At 38.9% G+C, this 21,592-nt stretch overlaps 1 protein-coding gene across 3 annotated transcripts in view; it reads right to left on the bottom strand.

The window, feature by feature from the left end:
* The window catches only part of TBL1XR1 (TBL1X/Y related 1), a 114,496-nt gene that overhangs the window by 54,328 nt on the left and 38,576 nt on the right, over positions 1–21,592 (bottom strand). For all 3 annotated transcript variants that reach the window (XM_051626290.1, XM_051626292.1, XM_051626294.1), the window contains exon 2: positions 11,065–11,129. The gene's annotated coding sequence lies outside the window, so the exon portion shown is untranslated. The remainder of the gene's footprint in view (positions 1–11,064; positions 11,130–21,592) is intronic.

Genomic DNA, 21,592 nt, shown 5'->3' with positions numbered 1-21,592 from the left:
TAGTAGTGAGAGAATGCACTCTTATTTTGAACTAGTTACATAGCAAACCTACAGATAGGTCCTTCCTCAGCCCCATGGCCCTGTGAGAGCAGCAGAAATGCAAGTAGTGAGCCAGCTTAGAGCCCAGCAAACAGGAAAGTGTTTTGAGGGAACAGGCTCAGGGAGGAAATGAAAAAGCATCACAGAACAGGCACTTTTTCTCTTCTTGGCTCTGGCTGTTGGGCTGAGTGAGGGAATGCCTTATTAAACAGCTGAAGCTCTGCAAATTTGCAGCCATTACCCTAGTGTGAGGCAAAACGTTACACATGCACTTCTGTCTGTCTAGAATTCTTTCTTCATCCAGCAAATATTTGGAAGATTTAAGATTCCCAAAACAAATAATTTTTCTCGATATTACTAAAACTCCATCCAGCTCACCTATATTTGGTTAAAAGTGATAAATAGATGAATTTCCTACAGTGAAGTCCCTGCTTTGCAGATCCTACAGTATCTTCTCTTATTACAACTTAGAACTGCAAAAATTAAGCAAAAATACCCCAAAATGCTCAATTTTGGAGGTTTTTTTGGCAGTCACCTGTTACTACAGAAACAACCACCCCTCTCTCTCAGTGCCTTCCTGCTTTTCCATAGTATTGCTCTTTTCATTTAACCCAAGACGTCTATCATGAAATTCTTTTAGAAATATACAGCAAGTCAGGGAACACTTTACCTATGGACAAATCCACTACAGTTAAGGAATATAAGAGTATTCTCCACCCCATTCTTCAACTAAGCTTCTAATTATAGTACTCTTATCACAGGATTTCAACATATCATAGCAGAGGCGCTGGATAACACACTGTGAATTTTAAGTCAAGACAGCTACAAAACTGCTCTTCAAATACACTAAACCCATGTCTGCATTAATGGAGTAACATTGTTTCTCAACACTGACACAGTGTGCAGAAATTTGCTTGCATAAATGAGCAGCAGCATTATATTCCAGATTGTCCTAAGTGATACTCAGCTCCCATAAACCACCCAAGGAAGGGCTACAAACACCTCTCACTGGGCACTTCTGTTCCCAAACAGGCCCTTTTGGTCAACCTCTAGGCACTTTTCAAGTGTCTCACCAAAAGAGATAAATGAGGCAAGGTACATTATTTTTCTTTTAATAAATAACTACTCTGACAGGAATTCATTTTCCAATGGAAGATTTCCAAACAGGTAGCACTGTTCAAAGCAGCAATGACATGCTGCCAGAGAAAGAGAATAAGAAAGCAAGTGTATTATTCTGTCTCCCAGATCTCCTCCTGGGATCTCCAAGCTCCTTTCCCTACCCAGAGCACTGTGCCTACAAACCACTGTGGATTTCGCACTGGATGAGCTTCAAGTCCCAAAAATATGTGGAACAATTAACTTTGCTTAAGCTGCGATGCCTTTTTTTTAAAAAAAAAAAAAAAAAAAAAAAGCAAGCAGTGGGGCTCCCAACTTATGCATCTTGCATAGCTGAGATCTTTTTAAGTAGATGTCATGTCACCCGAGGCAGCTGTAACTTGGCACTTGTAGTAATACTCCGCTCAATCTTTGCCTTTGCTGATGTGTGTCCACTTGAGCATTATGCAAAAAGTCCCAGATCAATCTTGGGGTAACAACAGAAGCTTAGGAACCCCAAACCTGAGTATTTTTTCCATAAGTTTGCTCTGTATAGAAGCCATGAGTTCTCTTTGGAAGGCTTTAGAATTTGCGTATGTACCACTCCTTATCAAAGCATAAAGACATTTACGTAACAGATTAAACTGTTCTCCAAATCAGACAAAAAAATTAGCCCAAGACCCATTACGTGCTTTTGAATTTGCTGACCTATAATGTTCGTACTCATTATGTTGTTTTCTCCCAGGCAGCAGTTTTTGTCCCATATTCCTAACAGAGGGATATGATTTACTTCTGTACATGTCAAATTTGCTAATCTGACAAAACAGAACATGGCTGAAAGATTGCTGATATTCTCTCCAGGTTATACAAAATTAAGTTTCCTTATCTTTCAAAGACAAAAATCTGTTATTCCACAAACAAACTGTGCTTGTTATGAAGATCACTGGGCTCGATCCTTGAGCCAGTTTGTATTAACAAGTGTCCATCTCAAAACTAGTGAGGCTATTTTGCCTCCTGTTATATTATGGGAAGATTATCTCAAAATCTTACTCCCCTGATAGATGAGATCTTTTTTTCTAATTTCCAGCCTGAACATAATACCCTTTGCCAAGAGACACACATTTCTTCTTGTTCCAGTGCCACCTTCAATCTAGCATAGAAAATAGTTATACTGATTCAAATCTTTATCAAAAGCAATTACATCTCCTATCAGACTTCACTTTGCTGGGATAAACCAACTAACCTCACAGTGTCCTCTTGTGAGCCAGACTCAGTTCCTCCTTCATCATTTCCATAGTTCTCTTCTGTACCTGCTCCACTTCACACTCACCTTACTGGAACGTGGTCTGTAAGACCAGTTCAGTGTTACACATGGGGATTTAGTGGTGCTGCCTTGCACATCCCATTAACATACCTCTTCACCTCATAAACCTCTGGAATACTTTTTTCAGAGGTGCAGGTACTAGTGAAAAGATACCCATTGGTTTTACTGGCTAATATACTCAAGTCTTTCCATTCCTCTGTCATTTTCAAGAGCTGAGCACCCAGGATAGGGGAAAATTCACATCTATCCAGAAGTGCACAACCATGCATCACGTGCTATGAAATTTCAGTCCACTTTTTCCACTCATGTTCTAAAGGTCATCTAGCTATTCCTATAGGATACTCCATCCCTCCTCTATACTGATAGCACCTCTCAGTTTTATGTCACTGGAAAATTTTATTGCACACTCCTACGTCTGGTGCCAAGTTCATTAGTGATTACATTAAAGTCAGTCCAAGACCAATTCTTAAGACCATTAACTTCCTTTATACAAGGCACATCCCCTATGAGCACAAAATAGTATTACCTTCCTTTAACTTGCTCCTTATTCACCTCACAATTCTTCTCCCTCTCATCAGTATTTTAATGAGTAATGTCCAACATATTGCTGGAGCAAGCAACATACCACAGTCTGGACAGATAAGCTCTAGCATATTCTTTTACCTAAAACCAAAAATGAGCAACATTACGAAAGAAAGACAACATAGATCCCACTTGTCTATTGTGATTATAATTGTATATATATACACACACAAAATAGATCAGCAACCCTTCCCCAGTTCAGTCACAGTACAAAGCCAGAGCTTGCGTGAACTCCAGTCACTGGGACTTTAGGACCAACATATTTCAGAGGATCCCAGTTACATTATGCCATGTAACATAAAAAAGAGGCAGTGTTTGTTCCTGTAGGCTATGAGGAGGTAGATATGCTGAGAAATTTCAGACAGCTTCAGCAAAGGGAACAGTGGAATAAAACTGGACAGGTCAATGAAAGAAACTTCACTCAATAGTCTATTCACCACGGCTTTGAGCTTGAGCCAAAAACCAGGACACACAGGAGTCTCCTCACTGACTGCAGTAGACTTTGAACCAGGAATGTAGTAAACTGCTACAGCACAGAAAATATCTTGGCAATAACCAAAATTGAAGAATTCGGCACAAAAGGATTTTTTTAAATTATTTTTTTCTTTAGAAAAAGTTAAATATAAAAGACACTGGGAAATTTGGCTAGTGGCAAGGCACGCCAACCATCTGTTCTAAGCTGCATTCACATTCACAGACTCATAATGAAACTAGTTACTTCCTTATTGTAGAAGTATGAAATCTGTAGGGGGAAAGGCAGTCATGATCTTGCACCATTTGCCATGTATGTAATTAACAGCCACCTCCTCCCAGTGCTTCCTTAGGTTCAAATACCTTTACCTACTCCTCAGGTTAGTCAGTATTTCCCAGATGGTCAGTCCCCAGAAAATATCTTCTGCACCTCAGGCACTTCTTGGTTAAATCCATTTTGACAGCTCATTAGTAGAATAATTTATCAACTGGTGCAAGAATAGCTGTTATAAATTTGTTTTCTATGTAAATCAGGTTCCACGCAACTAGGGTGGAATTCCAGCCTTTTCAAATGCGTTTTTATGTGAAATGCTGACATCAAGTCTTAAGTTTGTTTGATTATTTTTTTCTGTTTCTGTTATTAGTAATCAGTTTTTCTGGCACTCTTTTCTGTTCCAGTTCAATCACTCCGTTGAATTACTTGAACTCCTGGTGAACTGCACCAAAAAAAAAGAAAATTAACTAATGCCTCATTTGATCTTGTGACCATAAAACTTGTGTTTTCATTCCCTCTTTAACCTTTGACCATCTATTTTCCCCCTATTTTGTGTGTTATGTACCTGATAGTTTTAAATTAGTTTCTTTTATTCATGAAGAATCAATCTGCTGACCATTTTTTTGCCCTCTATTCATTTCAACTACTATTGACTTTATTCTAGAACCTCATTAATAAGCACACACTCAAAATCACTCCTTCATAGTCCATCAAACATGCATGTTATTTGACTTACTGTATTCTCTTTACCAGATGTGCATGGCAGTTTTCATAAAAAGTGGTGACTACACTAACAGGTGAAAACAACCTCAAAAAAGAATGAAAAGGATAATTTTGTAAAAGTTCATCTGTCTCTTTGTTACTTTAATAAAGTCCTCTCCTTTACATATTGTTATGATGGACTTGAAATTATTTCTGCTACTGAGTTTATCTTTTTCTTTTTTTTGGAAACAGATGTCAAACACCTGAATACATGAGAAAACATTTTTAAAACATATACAGACCATAGTAAAATATGGTCTGTCTACAGCTGAAATTAAATAAAATGGGATCATTTCAATAATATCATTAATGAGGACAAGTATTTCAACTATAGCACATATTTAACATCAACACCCTCCACTTGTGCAAATATTAAATCCATGGATGTCAATCCTACATACATTTGCTCAGTATGAGCCTCAGGAGGACTCAGATCCCTTGTCTTGAATAAGTTTTTATATATCTCGGTCAAATAATGCTAAGAACACCACACACAACCTTTATTTACAGGTATGGGTGTGCTAACCCAGTGACTATCTTCTTTACTTCTAGTCATATGATGAACTAGAGACCTGTCATGTAAGTACAGGCATCTAGATGTGGCATCCATGTTGATGGCCATGCCAACACAGGGTCTCTGGTCTTCAGTGGCCAGCAGGTTTCAGTCCCTCCTGAGCAAATAAAAGTTGGTATATTCAGCATCACTTCCCTCAGCCCACAGAATTCCTGTTGCTCTGCAGCAATATTCATTATCTCCCAGCATCAACACCACTGAAACTAAGGACAGCATTTACTTTTGTTGACTTGAACTAATACCAACTTTCTGTCAAGGAGACCAGGATCAAGATCTGAAGATACAACTGACCCATTAACACAGTCTTCTGTGACATAAGCCCTGCTCCTCTCTGGAAGGTTACGCTCACATGCTTGGACACAAAAGGGTCTGTCCTTAGGTTTCCTCTACAACATCCTACTTTGTGTACACCTAATATCCAGGTTAATTTTTGAAATATGTAATAAACTATTAACTGCCAAGAATGTTTAACACTGTATTTCTAATTATTTCCCATAACAGAGTAAGAAAAGGGTCATTTCAGGTTACACAACTTTACCATGGGCTTATTGCAGTGAACCCACAGCAGAAACAAAATCTCCCTCTCCTCTAAAGCAGATGGCATGCTGATCGAGTAAGATATAATCTACTGCTAGCTGTACAAATACTGCTGCTGCTAACTACTGAACCAAAACCAGTATAAAGACAAAAAAGCCTAAGGCAGGGAAAATGAAGCGGAAGGAAGACAAGGAAAGAAAGAGTAAAAAAGATGTAACGTAAGACAACCTATTGCAGCAGAAACATCCTCTTTTCAGGCACATTTAAGATTTAAAACCTAGGAATGACAATAGGCAAGGAAGAGCAATGGTCATCTGCTTGTTTCAGTGGACATTCCCCTACTTTGAGACACTAGCCCCATTCCCTTTGCTGTTGTGATTGCACTGCACTGGGCACCTGCCAGGGGCTACATAACTTGGCTGCTTAGATAATTACATATTTATGATTCTGCCGAGAATTCTTAGTCAAATGAACTGTAAAATGCCTAGAGAATCAGCAGAGAAAGTTCTCTGGATAAGCTACGGCAAAATAGAGCCACCACTGCTGAAAAATTTTAAGGACAGCAGTTACCTTTCAGTTGATTCATTCAGTAGTGAACTTTAACTAAGGGTAGAAAAAGGAGGCAAGGGGTGGTTTGCCTCTGAATAAGAAAGGTATCTTACTAGTGTGTTAACTTGCTTTCTATAAAAACAGAGAAAATTAAAAAACCTTCTAAAATGGATCAGAATGCAGCAGTACATAAATTTTTAAGTGCTTATCACAGTATGCACCCTACAACACCACACCACACAATTTCTCTTCTGTAACATATTATTAGCATTTTCCCTTCAACACATATCCCACTTGATCAGCTAATTCATGCTGATCCAGTAAATAGACCTTATGGAGAAACACTTGGAAATATAATTGTTCAGGTGCAACCAATTATCAGACAAAATACATCGCACTTCACCTTCCTTCACTGATAATAGCATCCACTGATTTTAGAAGGGGCACAACAGTATAAAATTTCATGTTGTCACTTCATTTAGTCTATTTCAGAAACTGCTAGAAATACTGAAATACTTTTTTTTTTCCATGTTTAAAGCTTTACTCCATAAAGTGCACGACCAACAGCCTCAACAATAAATTTTATGAGCATTTTAGACCCTACCATGGAAACGCTTTCAAGCTTGGTTAGGTTTCTGCATGGGAATACTCTTTATTTATATCTCAAAAGAACTGCTTCCTGCTCTTGAAGGTACAAGTAGGCACATGCATATGTATTTGAATAATAAGGGCGTTAGTCTTGCAGGGTTATTCATTTTGAAGCAACTATTCATTGCTCTTGCAGTCAACATCTTAAGCACTGCCAAGTTTCATAAACTCTCGAAAGCAGGGGTCCCTGTTGTCAGTGTAATGAAAACCAACCTTCAGCTTTACCACCTTTGCAAAGGTCTGCCCACCCGCAGATGGTCTTTTGTATATACTCATAGTTGTGAGATGACATTCAGCTTCTGTTGCAACCAAGTCAATTGTGCAATTCCAGTGGAAACCCTGGAGCTAGCAGCATGGACTTCCCACTGTCCTTGGCAGGCAACAGCAGAGGCAGGGCTTCCACACCAAACCCAGATCTGCCAGTTCTGGGTGCAGGCTCCTGTCCTCTTCTTTGCTTGTCTTCCTTTGCATGAAACCATTTTAACCTAGTGGACTATCAGAAGACTAATCAGCATTTAAATGGACTTAGCTGTTGTGGAGCCACAGGCTAATAGTTATATTCATTTATTCCTTCTGCTGTCTTCTAAAGAGTGGTAAGGGCAGAGGACAACACTATAGAAGGCTCCACAGAGGAGTCTGAAGAAAAAAAGTCTTGCTGTGGTCTTGAGGTTTTCGCAAACATCTTCCAATTCCTTCACTGAATGTCTTTTTCTTAGAAGTGACTTCTACATCCTCCCCAACTCATCATGACAATGTCTCCTGTGATTTCTGGACTAAATCCACTGAGTGGATAGTAACACTGAAGCGTTGCACACATGGAATTTTCTGGCTCAAAAGACTTGATGCCTGCAGAGTCTCCTGTAACAAGTCTCTTACAGGTGAAAACAGTCAATGGAACACAGTGAGTGTGTTACACCTTCAAAACACAGTTATGATATATTCACCTAAAAGTAGATATATCATTGAAAAGAATGGATTTAAAACACCTACTTTGTATTCCCCTCAAGACTATGAGGACATGACTTAGTCTCCAGGAAAGCAGAGTTGTCAACAGCTAAATAACTGCGCTCACTGCCTGTCCTCAGATTTTGCCTGTGTCAGCTTGTAATAAATGACAACATACTCTATTCTCTTCTGCAGGAGACCTTTTTAACTGATCAGTGTCTTGATCTTTGTGAAGCTAACACTGCAGCAAGATATGGAGCCAAGAACCCAGGCACAACCTGTTTCAGGATGCCTCTCAAAAGGCCACCATGTGGCTTTTCTTGCTCAGTTCTTCCACAACCCTTTTTGGCTACTTCCTTCAAAATTAAATCCATCACAGCAAGCTGTTGTATGACCACTACAAATGGATACTTCCCAGTTTTCTCTAAGTTCCTGGTTTTTGCACTTTCCTTTTTTACCTATGTAGATACACACCTGTGTGTGTATAAATAGATGCACACAAGCACACCAGTATGTAGCTGCACATATTATGCATACACACAAACACAGGCTTGCTCCAGTGACTTGTAGAAAACAGAAAGGCAAACTGCTTTTCTTCTAAAACTTGTAAGAGAAGCCTTGCTAGGTATGATGGTAAGCTACTTGTTCCATCGAATAACAAGAAAATGAACTTGTTAAAGACATTTCAGAAATCCTGACGTGATCTTTTTCTTAGGCCAAAGGCCCAGGACTCAGGATTTTTATTTCCAACACATTCATTAATCCTTATGACTTAGCACCATGTTACAAGCCTCTAAATGAATCTTCAAAATCCTAGAGAAAGTAGCATTATGCACTAATTTTCCTTCACTTAACATGCCTTTTTTGTTAATCCTTTGCATCTCTCCTTCAAGCCACCAAGGAACATTTCAGTTGACTGGAAGAACAGGAAGGAGAACTTAGACCTACTGAACACAACCTTATTCTCTTTTAGCAGGCTGTATCACAACATGAATATTTTATTTAAAAATGAATTGCCAATAATTAAAATATGCTTAAAAGAAGTAACCAATGTGTTACCTTATTTAGTTATTGGTGAACATATATATTCGGGGGGAAAAATAGCATGATTTAATTACCTTAAAAATAGAAAAGGAGAAAAAAAAAAAAAGAGGATGTGTAACTTCTGTATTTCACTTTTTTTTAGTAGTAAGAAATGCAACGGAAAACTGTGTTTAAAAAAAAAATCTGATCAAAAATGCTAATATCATTTCTGAAGAGAATCTGACTCAAATCTATGTATTGAACATTGGTAACCAAGTTAAACCAAGTCCTGTTTGGGAGAAGAACATAAATTGCTTTTTTCAGGTCAACCTCTGGCCCATACTTTGTCTACGCACATCAGAGAAAAAAAGTATGATAAAAATATATGAAAGCCTTTTTTACTATAAATTACGTTAAGGTATTATATCCTTCTGGGATGATGAAGAATGTGTCTAGCTTGCCTCCTAAATCTATAAACTGTATAAAAATTAATTATGGGTGAGTAATTGTTTAGAAATCTCCAAAATAATTAAATATAAAAACTTATGCACAAAAGCAGCCCTTAAAGAAAGTGGGGATTATTTCACTTCAGTACAAGTAACAGTTGAGTATGTTTTATGATCACTGTAAAAACTAGCATGCCCTTGAGACAGTGAAACTCTGAATTTCTAATATAATTTGTAGGGGGAAAATTAGGACAAAATGCAGAAACATTTCAAGTACAGTCTCTCAGTATTTTAAAATTTTATGAAGTATAAGGACTAGGTTAATATGGAATGAGTCATGTTTTTAAGAGAGGCAGTAATACAATCCTGTATTTTAAATCATAACTGAAAACATGTTCAACTAATACAAAATAAAAAGAAGTCAGAGTGGCTTTTTGTTGGAAAAAGGTCAACAACAGCAATGAAAATTTAGCAACAATAGAAAAAGCTGAGACTGCTGCTAGTTTCAGTTTCAGAAAGTTAAAATGCCATGCTAAGCAACCAGGTAAAAATGTCTTCGCACTCAACAAATCCTTTCCCACCAGCTGAAATTCATTCCAAATCAGCATAAACTTTACACATGGCAACTCTGAGCCTAAATATCAGGCTATTAAATGACATACACACTTGGTGCAGGTCTTCTGATTTTAGAGTTATATTTGCTTTACTTAGCGCCAAATACACACTGCATTCCATTCCATGATGTCCTCGAGAGCAACAGAATCCCTTACTATGTTTGAAAGTAAAGCAGTTACATCCAAGCAAACTCTCCTGGAGTGTCATTTTGCTCACAGGGCAAAGACAGGGGACTTGCAAAGGCATAAGTGATCCTATAATTTATTTACATGTTCTTTAGATCTATGTCCAGATGCAAACCAAAGGAACCCAGCTTGGCTTTCAGATCCCAAATTGAGTCCTCAAAGCTAGTGGATAGAAACACTGTCCCTTCAACTTTTGTACCGAGTACAGTGATCTAGAGATGCTTGAAATACAAAACTCAGGCTGGCACTTCATGCATTTCTTTCTCAAGACTAATGCTGCAATTACCATTCTTATACATCTCATCTGTGACAACACAAAACACCAAAACTGCTGAAAAAGAGTATTTGATCAAAGCTGGAGCAGTAAGTTCCAGTCCTTCTCTTCAGACCTCACCTCTGCCCTCCATCCGCACAACTATCAGAAAGCTTAAGTAAAGCCATAAAGACAGTCTGCAAACCTACAACAGTCTGCAACACTGAGTAATATTCCAGAGATGGAATAAGATGGCCCCTTTCTATAGGAGCTATGATTATAACTTCACTTGTCTTACACTGTCAGATGTGCTGAAGCAAAATACACCTGACACCGCACAGATTATTTTTGTCTCTAGGAGAAGCTTTCAGCACTGAAACAAACTGCAGAGAGCACCCGAGTGGGGGCAACAGAGCACTTGGCTCAGCTACAGCTCACCCAAACAAGCATTTGGCCAAAAGAGGAAGCAAAACCAGTTACCAACAGGATGAGCTATGTTATTGTCAAGTCACGCTTCTTGCTTCAAAATTAACATGCTGCCCTGCTTTCCGCAGGATAAATCCAGATTCAATTTTAATAGAAAAATGCTCTAGATGTTTCTTAAAAATAATAATAATAATAATAATCCACTTGTGTACTAAAAAGCAGCTTTTCTAAAAATACTATTTGCAACACAAGCTGGCTTGCAGTACATCTGCAGGAAGGAACTACACCACCTATAGTCAGTTAAAAAGGGACTCACCATTGGCAGTGCATTGATATGTGGAAGTTTTCCTTTCAGGTGCCTCTTGCCACAGAAGGGTGATGCTGACGAGGGAATAAAGAGAGAAAATAAGAAATATTAACATTTATTATTTTGAAAACAATGGTGTTAAAATAATTGAAAGTTATCAAGTATGGGCCTTCATGGCTCTTGCAGGCTACTCTGTAGGAGGAGGTGAGCAATTACCACTGAATTTGTGTACAGCCCAGAGCAGCACGACCAGGCACAGAAGAGCAGAGAGCTGGGGTTTTGCATATATCCTGTCACTAACCACATCACACAACTGCTCCTGTGGGGAGCCTGAAACAGACCTTTGAACAAATAAGCCTGCTGAATGAACACTTACACCATCAGACCTCAAAACAGTCGCACCCATTCAGCACGAGCATCCACAAACAAAACAACCTGTGTATAAAAATCCTGATGTCTGGATTTTGCCTAAGCTCTCCCAGAAGAGGCAAAGTAGGCAGCTCACAGTATCTTCTGCCCACACTAATTTTCTTCTGGAAATACACCTGAGGTACCAACTTCTAAACACTCTGAAAAGCCCCAAACAACAATAGAAAGTTCAGCTGTTTGACTTCCAAAATGGTTACATCCACTGAAAAACAGTAAAAAAATTAAAAATTAGTGTTTTGCTAAGACATACTGCACTAAATAAATCCATTTAATGTACACAGATGTGCTGTCGCACCCAGATACCTACCAACTCCTGCAGTGACCGCAGTAAATTAAAAAAAACAAAACTGCTCATACTAGTTACTGGCTACACTTGACAATAAGGACATAATAGAAATAAATCTTTCACATTTCCAAAACTTGAACCAAAACATAACCCCCAAAAAATTCATGCTCTCCTACATTTTAGTAATGTTCTTTGCATATCAATAATGGTGTTATGCATCTAACAATCAAATAGTTACGTATAAGCAAACACGTTTTGATGTCCAAATATGCGTTAACTCCATCCACTGTAACACCCATTTTTATTCAGTTATGACAAACTATTTTTATTCACACTAACATTTCTGAGTGGTTGGTCTCCATATAAATACTTGTCAGGCTACTTTTCGTTAGGAAATAATCTAATTGCCCACTCAAAGAGCAGGAAAAGGGACAGACGGACATGGGTGACAAATAATGATCAGACTATTTTAAGACTAAACTATTTAGAAAGCATCTGTAAACTGTGTTCAAAAACGTTTAGTATGAGCAAAGATTAACTATTATTATCGAGGCTAACGATTAACACAAAGTTCTTGCATATGTTTTTCAAGCTTAACCAGCAGGTGATTGTTTATTATAAAGCCATTTTTGGACCCTGGGGAAAAAAAAAAAAAAAAGAGAGAGACAGCAGCAGTTGAGCTTATTTTATTCTTAGAAGATGCCACTGCACCACCAAGGCAGGCAGAAACATAACCTTCACAGTGCAAGTGAGAGGCACTGCAGAGGATGTTGAAGAATGCAGGAATGCTGGGAATTAAAGGCATTTGCAAACATGCTCTTGTTCCCTTGCTTAGTGGTACTGGTGCCGAAGAAATTATGTAAATAGGCTGAGGAAAACTCCACTCTTTGAGTGGCATGGTGTCCTATGCAGAGCTACTCAGAAAGTTTGTTTTTTCCACAGGCAGAGTTTGCAGGCCAGAAGAGAAGAGAAAGCTTTATTACCTCACTCTGCACATCCATACACAAGAGTTTTGTATATAAGAAGAATTTTTCCTAAGAACAGAACAACGTATCAGCCAATATTTGCACTCTTATTTTGAGAACAGGCTAAATCATTATAAAAGCTGTGTGCAGAGAAAGGAAGAGGAGGGCTCTGCTGCCCTCGTCCGAGTGTGATGCTTGGTTTGGGTTATTTCATTTGGGAAGGAGCATGGCAAACATAAACAAAAGGATGACTGCACAAATATTAACCATTTTCTTCAATGAAAAAAGGCTTTCTTCAGAATACACTGCCCAAACTGTCTCCTTCAAACATCCCTTTGCCCTTGTGGAATTGCTTGAGTGCTGTGTTTATTGAAGCCAGAGAGGGAAATCTTTCTGTCTGATCCGTGGAAGAGGCTTCTTGTCCTTCACTTTATATCTTAACAGGGCAGTGACACGGAAAGAAGCTGGAAGCAAAGACTCAAGAGAGCAGAGAATGAGAAAAGAAAGAGTTCACTGACTCGGCTTCATTCCTCGCTTATGTTAATTGGTTGTAGGCTCTAGTTTTAAATAAGAGGGCTTGAAATGACACGTAAACATTTAGAAAACTCTGTGATGCCCTTCTTCAGAACCAAGTACTGAGTACAAACACCTCATCAGCACCTTCTTTCTTTCCAAATTTATCCTATTGGATTTTGCCATTTTGACACATACTTTGAACAAGGTAGGTGATGATTATAATATATTGATTTTAGACTATCTCTCACCTTTATATACTGACCTGTTACAGTGATATAAACAGGCAACCAAATGTAGTAACAGCTACCCTATGTGACACTTCAAAATAATCCACCAGCTGCCCTTGAAGTTGATGAAGCAAGCACACCTGGAGAATGCACAACAGCTTGTGAGTTTGGACCCTTTATCTCAGGGAGCTGGGGATGCACCACTGACTGATGCCTAACGCCTTCAGCATCCACTGAATACTGCTCCCCTCGAGTTTAAAATAAAGATGATTTTGTTGCACACGTACTGACCTGATCCCAGCCTGCACTCGCCAGCTTTACCCACACCAGGTTTTCTTCACAAGAATGACACACCTGATGCCTGTATCCCTCCATGACACAACACCAAAATGCTCGGTACAATGCCCAACATCATCTCCTTGGAAAGAACATCCTATCACAGTGCACAGAGGAGCAGCAACGCCTGCAGCCATAAACTCTTGAGACCTGCTTGCACGTAGAGGTGGCAAAAAAGGTCCAGGCAAAACTAGTTGCACAAGACCGGCAGTTCCCATCTGCAGGGCCAAAACTAACACACTAAAGCAGCTACCAAAAAAGCAAATACCGACCCATGTTGCTAGCACAGATTGGCTGCTGTTATCACCCAAGTAATAATCATGTGGTACAAAGACAAAACCACAGATAAAAACAACTGTGACAAATCTGGATATAAACCCACAGTGCAGCTGTATGCTTAACATTATTCCTTACCTGTTTCCAAACATAGTAAGTTCACAACAAGGATTTCTCTAGAAGCTATTCACAAAAATGTTTCACCATTTGCTTCTAGAAAAGGAATAATTTATGCTATTTTCTCCTACCCATCCCGTTGCACAAGAAATTACACTGGGTTCATGCTTTGGCTAAAACAATGTTTTCTGTGTGAGCTTCGAATGGCTTCTGTTTCTTATGTGAATTTGTGTGCTCATGTTTTTCTTCTAATTATTTTATACTACTGTCTGAGATTTTGGTGCTTTAAACAACAAATTTAGTTATTAGATGTTGTGCTTTGTGAATTACATAAGCCTTCTAAGGACATGGTATCTTTTCTTCTAAATTCTCCTTGACTATCCTGATTTTATCTTGATTCAGTACCTGGAAAGAGTGTCCCAGTCAAAACAGAACTAAAAATAACTAAATCCATAATATCCCCCCTCAGTAACTAGGCTGCAAAAAGCATCAGAAAATAGTTTTAAAAGCCTAAATTGAAAACTAATCACTTCATTGAATCCTTCCTTTCATTCGGTTAATAGGTATATACAAAACTGTGATGGTACCATTGCTGTGTTCAGAACATAAACAGAGAAAATCAAAGTTACTTCTTTTAATCACAGTTCCCACAGAGACATATGGGTTTTCTTTTTAAATAATTCAGCACTTCTACAATAACATCTGCTTTTCAGATCTAACAGAGAAACTGAACTGAGATAAAAAACAACTTTAAAAAAATCAAAAAAAGCAAATATGTATGAGTGGAGGAAAAAAAGTCAGGACTACACAGAAGACAGCATGGAAAACTGACATTACCTACAACTAGTTGGTAGCAATCGGGATCCTAGTGACAGAATAGCACACACAAATCACACCAACACAGCACTGGAGTGAATGCTCAGATGGAGAGGGGATTGTTTTACAAGAAGCCTCAACACAGAACACTCAAAGCATCTGAGACCTACCTGCCCAGAGACACACCCACCTATATTCCTAAATCTGTCTGAAATGGCTTTGCTCTGTCAATTGAGAAATGTTTATTTCCTGATCTTTGTTCTATCTTTAGGCCTTTATTACTTCAGAAATATGGAGAAACTTGACATGAGCTAAATATCTGGATGCTTCAAAGAAGAATTGCTTAATGTATATACTCATATCACACAAAAGCTGCACAACTTTCATCACTTCAGAAATAGTCTTTCATATACTAACCACCTGTATGTCTACTGATGTATGTGAACCACATATTAAAAAAAACCCAGGGTATCTCAGGGTATAAAGAATAAGAACTGGATAAGCAGACAACAGTATTTTGGGGAAAGGATCATTCAGATATAGGAACCACCCTTCAAAACTGCACTGAAACAGGATTCGCTGTGCAATGACAAACAGCACAAGTCACACCAGATCAAAAGAACACTGTAGCGGCTATATACAAGTTTAAGGACCAGTTTCTATAAAAGTCAAAAGCTGAGGCAATCACAGAAGATACATTATAGCCTGGTGAAAGGAAAGGAAGCTTAAATTGCTGGAGAGGAAACCATTTTAGGCAGCTCTATAAAAACACGTAATGCAGAAGAGTAATCTTGTCAATACCAACCAGTTGGTTCCATGGGGAGGGAGGGCGAGCAGTGCTGCAGTGTGATTTCACTCGCAAGGCATTTAAATGAAATTCATTAGTAACTAACCCAATTCACATGAACTGAAAGTTAAAAGATCCTAGAAAATGAAGTTAAATCCAGTCTAGACTGGGAAAGAGTATAAATAGTGATTACTCAAAGCACTGAGTGTTACATGAAGGGACTATGGCCTCTAGAGTAGCCACAAAATGCCACCTCCACAGACAGCTACATGCAGGATGGGGGCCCTCCTCTGTAAATTCAGGGTCATTTCTATTTTGTGTCACTTGTTTTCTGAAAACAGTGGGCATGATGACTAGTGACATATGAACAGTAACATACTGATAAATATTTTTTGTGGTTTTGCTCCAGAATTGAGTTTTAATTTAAATTCATCACTGCAAGATCAATCAGAGAGAGGTCTAACAGCCTGTCAAACTGGGTACTTTCAGTAGACACCTCAAATTGCAAGTGAAAAATTATTACAGATTTCAAATACATACCTAAAAAATAAACCAAGACACAAATATACCACTTTAAAAAAACACAAATAAACAATAAATCAGAATATATTTTTCCATTCCCTTTCCTAAAGGTAGGAAGAGCCATATTTGCCATGATACCAATTCAGGCTGCTGCAACTTGCCAAATCACCTCAGCCACGCTGCTCAGTGACAGCCCTTCCCTTCAGCATGCAGAGCTCCTAACTCAGATGAGCCTTCACAGCTCAAGGGAGGCAGGCACCTGCTTTTGTCAATATGGCACTGTGCTTGTAGGGAACTGAACTGGACTATAATTTGGGGATATGGAACAAAGCTCAAACTGCTTCCCTGGGAAAAATACCTTCTTCCCTTTACCTGGTTCTGTTAACAGTGCCTGCTCATCTCTGTTTTTACATATTCAGAACAAGATATTCCTCTGCTTTGGGATTTATGGTGGCCTTGCAGAAGAGCCAATCTAGATTATAGCAAGCATCAGAAATCATTACAGTGGGGCTAAAGCACAACTGTACATGTTTCTTGAAGAGCTTAATTTATCAAATTCATTAAAATTCTGTCTCAAATGTGCCATGCTTTGGGAGGTGAGATACACATTTTGAGTAAACATCACATTTGGAACTGGGCTCAAAATGTTTCGATAAGGAAATCTCCAAACATAACAGGAGGCCATGACAACATTGTGTTAATTTCCACCCTAGTGAATGTAACCACCATTTGAGCTCCGTGTTGCCTTTAGTATCTGTACCTCTATCACCCTTAATTTCGGAGCATCCAGAAGTCAAAGAGGGCATTCTTTCAGAGTAAAGCTCAGTCTACATTTTTGTCAAGTCAGGCTAATGAACTGCAGAGGACATTTAGACGATGCAGTGGGACGTGAGTTGTGCTGCAAGACACAGCGCTTGCAGACAGTTTGACGTCAACAGGCTCAAGAAGTCTCGCTGTGGCCACTGACCCTGAACATGGCCTGCACCCAGGGCTGTTGAAGTTGTGGCTCTCCCCCTATCTGAGGACATGGTAGCAAGGCTGGTTGCATTCCATCTGCCTTCTGCAGGAGCTCCGTGCAGCAAAGTATCAGATTTGAAAATGAATGTAAACCAAAATGTTCTAAAAATTGACCTTACTTGTGATATTGGCATGTAAAAGTAACAGCACAGTCTGAAGGCCTGGGATCCAAGAATCCTTTTAATATAGGTCTCAAAATTGAGTTACTTTTAATACTCATAAGCACTTAAAAAAAACCCACACGTATGAAAACATTTTCCTGAAATCTCAGAAGTCACACCAGAGGTCAGAAGAAAAGTTTGTGGTGGAGCTTGGGCTTAAATATTCCATATGCCCCTGGGATGCAGCTCCCCTAAAACAAGGTGTCTATAATGCACTCCAGATTCTTCCTAAAATTATTATTATTTTGTGCAAAGCCAGAGAAAAATGTAAGCCTCTCATGCTGCCAAAAAAGGTAACACTGACTGCCCTGGAATTGTCCATTAAACATATTGAGGAATAATACATTTATTTTTTTCCAAACACACTGTCCATCAAAAGCTGCTGCACTTCTGCTTACAGTCCCTTCTCATTTCCCCAGGAATTTTTCAAAACTGAGTGACATTTGCTATATAACGTATTTGTGCAGTAGCACCACCTTTCTATACAAGTTCTGTCTCTTAGTCATATTTTCACACAAATAACCTACAGATTAAGCTATTTCTGTACAGGTAAGCCCTGTGATTAAGCAGCAATTCTAGGTGTCCAAGACCAAGCAATGCACACAGAATGTTTTCTTTCTCAAATCTCCACACCCTATCACCAGTAGACTGTATCATCTTTCCTAAAAAACTCTCCCACCTCTGCCCTGCCCGTGCTCCCATCACTTCTCTGACAGGGTAATTTTGCAGTGCTGTATGAGGCCTCTGACTCACAGGGAGTTAAAACCTACTTGGAGAGAGCTGCCAGTGTTCATTCACTGGCTGTCCAGCCACCCCTGCTAAAAGGACAACTTATTCTAACACAGCAGCTACTGAACTGTGTCAAATTACAGACTAGGGTATAAGAAAAAAGCCTGTGCCTCTCAATACCATGCCGAGCTTCTCAAGCAGGTATGCTGTCCCTGCCACCAAGGCTAAAAACTTCAAGGCTAAAATCTTGGAGGGCAGAGGGACAGCACAGTCAATCCCAAATAAGCTGCCTCTTGTCCCTAAGAGCTCAGAGGGTGTACCTCACCTGAAGGCTTTGGTTTAGTTTTATTCTCAATTTACATCCTAGCCAAACCTAGCCTGCTACTGCACGGGGAGACCTCAGTACCCCATCTATCCACTCCAAGTTGGGTCCTCTCACCACTTGTCTTATCCTCAAAACTGGAAATTAATAGTTTTCTACCACTTGGCTCCTGAAGCACCTTGCCACAGGGGCAGAAGACGACAGACCTGGCTCAAGAGAGGAACTGGGAACACAGTCCTGAAAGGGAGGAAATGCAAGAACAGCACTGCCCTATAGCTCGATCATGGAAATATACCTCTGCTCCTGGGGATGTCTGGTGCCTTGCACGACGATGGGGATCCCAGCACAAAAATCTCACAGCTAACACAGAATGATGTACTAGGTAATGTGAGACAGACCAGAAATAACACAGACTGTATAAATATATATATTATTCTGTTATCTTTTCAAACCATTTAGATATCAGAGCTGAAAAACTACAGTTGTCACACTGACTGAACAGGGAAATAGTTGCATCAATATTAGAATTATACACGGAGTACGAGACACTGAAACCTATTCCAAAGAATAAGCAGCCTGTGGCACAGATAAACATAGCAAAATATTTACTTTAGCAGTATGGTCAAAGGAGAATAGCATTTATTAAATAAATGGATTAAAGGCATTAATCAACAGCAGCACTAGACTAATCTAATAATGTCACTTGTTCTTCACCTTTTTTTTAATTAAAAAAAACCAAAAACTAGGATCTAAGCATGATCAAGGAAAGCAAATATATTTGCTTCATCAATAACAGCATGTTCAAAGGATTTGATAAGCATCAGGAAATGAAACCACAGCAGAGAGGTCTCTCATACAGACCGTCCCTGGGCTATGGTTAATTGGTAACAACCCAACAGTGCCCTTATTCAAGACTGTTTCAAGTAGTAAAGTGGGGCTTATCTACATGTATATAGTTAAACTATTAAACTATGTACCTGCCACCCTAGGTGGTCTATTCTGAAATAAAAACAGCTTTTCCTAAAAATGTTGTTCATTATGTTAATTAACATTTCAGTCATGTTGGGCTTTTCTACTGTAAGGAGATGTTTCTCTTAATTACAAACGGGTGCAAGAAAACCTCAGCAAACTTAAAATTCACTGCCGATTTGGTGAGTAAAGACAGTAGTTTTGCTTCATTGGAAAGATTCCTGTTGAATTTTCTATAGTCATTAAAGCTGTACAGCTCAATTTATAGCCCCTTTGAATTAATGTATTACACATACAGAGCAACACATAGCAAGTGTTTATCCTACAAACAAGTGAAGTCTGATTAGATAACCTATCATGCCACTTTGTGAACAATTATGAGAGTGAAAAAACTTGGTAGTGTTAGTTTCCTAGGACTTTGCATTATCCTTAATACAAGAGGAAAGATTTTATCCAAACAAAATTGCAAGAGACCTGAATGAGGCGTGAAGAGTGGCCACACCAGATGAGGCCAAAGGGCTCCCTGGCCATTACCCTCTCTCCAGCAGTGACCCAAAGGCAGATGCCAAAAAAGTGAAAAAGAGCATCAACATAATCTAGTCCCCCAAAAAACTTCCTAGCCATTTTCAACTCAAGATGACTTTTCAGAGCACTATTTGTTTGGTTTCTGTGTATTTAGTAGCCTCAAAGGAATTATCTTCCATTAACATTTCCAGTCCCATAAACATTTAGCATTTACCTCTTCTGGCAGCCATTTTACAGGTCTGCTCCCTGCTCAGAAAGTGAATAGCTTATCTTTCTTCACAGTTTTATATATCTGCCTCTTATTAGCTTAATTTGACATTCCTGTAAGAGAAAGGGAACATCTGACCCATATTCACTCTCTCCATGGCTCTTGTGACTCCACAGACCTCAGTACACTCCACTCCCATGTTGCAACTTTTCCTTACCCAGTTGCTGCATGAAACAGCTACCTGATCTCTGTATCACATTTTGACATGATAATCACATACTTTGCATGGCATTAACTGAAGTTTCCCATGGTATCTCCAACCCTCCTGCCCTTTCTGATCTTTCCTAGTGTTACCATCTTGAAAGGGTGGTCAGTAATATAGATTCACTTGTATGAACCACTCGTATACCACCAAAAAATAAAAGCACTTAGCACATTGTTATTGAAGGTGTTCATCTATAGAAGTGTTCATCTAGGAATGTGAAGTGGGGAACTGAACATCTAATATGGTAAATGTTAAAATAATGCCATTAAATTCCAAGACTATTTTTGAAAGAGCATCAGCCAATATGTGCTCATCAGCATAAGCTCACACCTACAAAAGAGCTCAGTTTCTTACATATTACTTTTTTAATTCAGGGAGCCATCAAGAATATTAAGAATAGTTATGAGAAACAGCCTAAGCCATGGGGCTCCTGTTATTTTAAGCAAGAGCAGCAAGGACTCTGGAAGGAGTAATTCTGCCTAAGGAGGCATCTAGTGTGCAGCGTTTGATCTGACAGGGCTTTTCCCTTTCTTTACTTTTTGATTCTTATCTTGATTGTTTCACACCAGGAATCTGAAACTGGCTGAGCTGCACATCCTGCAAATCTCGCTGTTCAAACTAGAATAGATGGGATTTCACCATTTGGGAATTTCATTTACAGAATTCTGCCTCTGCAGTTGCCTGCAGATATCTCCGCATCTGCTGCCAGGACTTCATGTAAAGGGTGGGTCTGGGGCTTTTTTTCCTAAAAAAGTCAACTCACATTTATCAAAGTGATCTACTAGTCTGATCAGCAAAAGTAACAAAGACTCAAGTTCTCAGGTCTCTGAGAAAAATAACTTCTTTAATCTTACAACTTGCAAAACAGAGAATTTCCCCACACCTTAATTTTAAGATATGCTGCCATCACTGAAATTACTTGCTTCTTGCATGTTTTTTGCTGCTCTGATACACATTTACTAAAGCATCCACAAACTAGCGCAGTTTTCATTTTTTAAAAAAGTGGTAAATGTCTATAAATTTTAAAAAATTAAAGCAACCATAAAAAGTGCTTAGCCTCTATT

The sequence above is a fragment of the Apus apus genome, chromosome 8 (genome assembly GCF_020740795.1).
Source record: "Apus apus isolate bApuApu2 chromosome 8, bApuApu2.pri.cur, whole genome shotgun sequence".
NCBI classification, from domain to species: Eukaryota; Metazoa; Chordata; class Aves; order Apodiformes; family Apodidae; genus Apus; species Apus apus.
Note: the sequence above shows the minus strand (reverse complement) of the source record. Positions and strands in the feature narration are given on the sequence as shown.